General features: G+C 65.1%; 1 long non-coding RNA gene across 1 annotated transcript; it reads left to right on the top strand.

Annotated features, from left to right (window-relative positions):
- Positions 1-934: 934 nt before the first annotated feature.
- On the top strand, positions 935-1,599 carry LOC137467011 (uncharacterized). Its single transcript, XR_010995369.1, has 3 exons — positions 935-1,113; positions 1,287-1,337; positions 1,542-1,599. It is a non-coding gene; the product is annotated as an uncharacterized lncRNA (long non-coding RNA).
- The last annotated feature ends 404 nt before the right edge of the window (positions 1,600-2,003 follow it).

Below are 2,003 nucleotides of genomic sequence, written 5' to 3'. Positions count from 1 at the left end.
TTAATCCAAATAGATCTCATCTCTAAGATCCATGACTTGGCAAATTTCAGACACTCTAAAATACCATGAGCTACACAGTTTGCCTTCCCCGTGTTTTTTTCTATTTTTTTTTTTTTTAATCATTCCTGGAGAGGTAAGTGCAGTGCTTGGGTCAGGTACAAATTCTGCATTCAGGGAATGTGCTCCCATAGTGTTTGACCCTCAGCAGGGACAATGCACGGCAGAGACCGAGGGGATTCCTTTGCCGCTGTGCAGGAGTCCAGACTCTGGGTCTGGGCTGAACACGGCAAAGTTCCCGTGTTTGGACAGGCTCAGGGGCTGCCCCGGGGAGCGGGGGCTGGGCGCGGGGGTGAGCGGGCAACGGACAAACGGACACGGGGACAAACGGCCCCGGAGCTTCAGTTGCAGCGGCGGCAGCGGCAGCAGCGGCAGCGGCAGCAGCAGTGAAAGCAGATACTCTGTCGAGTCCCTCTCGCATCTCCTCTCCCTCTCCCGCTCTCCCTTTCCCAGTGTCCCCTCCTCTCCCAGTCTCCCTCTCCCCCTGCTGGGCCATGGCCCCAGCCCGCCCCCGGCCGGGGCTGCCCCGTCCTCATCCCCGTCCCCGTCCCCGTCCCCTCCCCCGGCCGTCCCGCCGGGGTCTCGCCTCCGCCCGGCTCTGGCCGTGCTGGCGGTGGCGCTGCTGGGCGGGCATCAGTGCCTGGGGCTGGGGCGGCATCGCCTCCCTCTGGCTCCGCCTGGCCCGAGCCCGCCCCCGGTCCCGACGTGGGCTCCAGTCCCGGCCCTGGCTCCTCCCGGGCCCCACAGAGGACACACGCGGTGCGGCCGCTCCCGCCGCCTCCGCTGTGGCTTCCCCGGCCCGAGCTCCGCCGCTCGGCAGCGCCGCTGCCGGCCCCGAGCCGCCGCTGTCCCGTTCCAGGGACAGAACGCCTGGGGAGGGCCGGCCCGGGGCGCTCGGGGGCCGCTCCTGGCTTCGGGCCGAGCGCTGACAGCTGCGTCCCGCCCGCAGGGAAGGCGCAGGAGGCCCTGCAGGAGCGGTACCGGCTGGGTTCGCCGCTGGGCAGCGGCGGCTTCGGCAGCGTCTTCGCGGCAACGCGGCTCTCGGACGGCACCCCAGTGAGCGGCGGGGCCGGCGGTGGCCGGGGCCGGCGGCGGGCGGAGAAGGGGAAGGAGGAGAGGAGAAGAAGGAGGAGGAGGAGGGAAAGGAGGAGGAGGAGGAGAAGGAGGAGGGGGATGGGGCTGCGCAGGGCAGGCGGCGAGCTCAACCCGCTGGTCTCCCTTGCTCGCAGGTGGCCATCAAAAGGGTGCCACGGAACCGCGTCCGGCACTGGGGCGAGCTGGTGAGTGAGCGGGGCCAGCGGCAGAAGCCGTGCCGTGCCGGGCGGCGAGGAGCGGGAGCCCGGCAGGGTGGGAGCTGCCGGGAGCCCTGCAGGGAGAGCGGGCATGGGCTGAGCGGGGCATGCAAAGCATCCCGGGCTGGCTGAGGGGTTCCCCAGCCCTGGCACAGCCTTAGCCCCACTGACGGCATCACGCTCCTCCAGCAGCCCGACGGCACCAGCGCACCCCTGGAGGTCGTGCTGCTGGCCAAGTTGTCCTCTGGCTGTGCTAGCATCATTCAGCTCCTTATGTGTTGAATTTTAACCTTTTACTTGAGAAACCTCTGCCATGGTACAAAGGGCATAAGAAAATGCAAATCTCTGAAGCTTCTTGCATAAAGGACAATGCCAGAGAAGACCAGGAGATGCAAAGAACCCAGATAAAGGGGCTCCTCTGTCTCCAAGCTTATCAAGACTGACAGACCTACTCAGATAGGCACCAAAGGACCAAAAGTGCATGCACAGAGGAGAAAAGTTCAAGAGTTCAAATAGGAGGAAGACCCCAATCTTCAGCCTCAGAGACCACCAGAGACCACCCGCGCCACCACCACAGCAAACCAGGCATGCCCAGAAGGGCAGGGACGTATTTAGCATGAGAGGCGAGGACAGGCGGGGCCAGGGGTTGAATAT

Source organism: Anomalospiza imberbis, unplaced genomic scaffold, assembly GCF_031753505.1.
Source record: "Anomalospiza imberbis isolate Cuckoo-Finch-1a 21T00152 unplaced genomic scaffold, ASM3175350v1 scaffold_50, whole genome shotgun sequence".
In the NCBI taxonomy this organism is placed as follows: domain Eukaryota; kingdom Metazoa; phylum Chordata; class Aves; order Passeriformes; family Viduidae; genus Anomalospiza; species Anomalospiza imberbis.
This window is presented reverse-complemented; position numbering and strand designations above follow the sequence as displayed.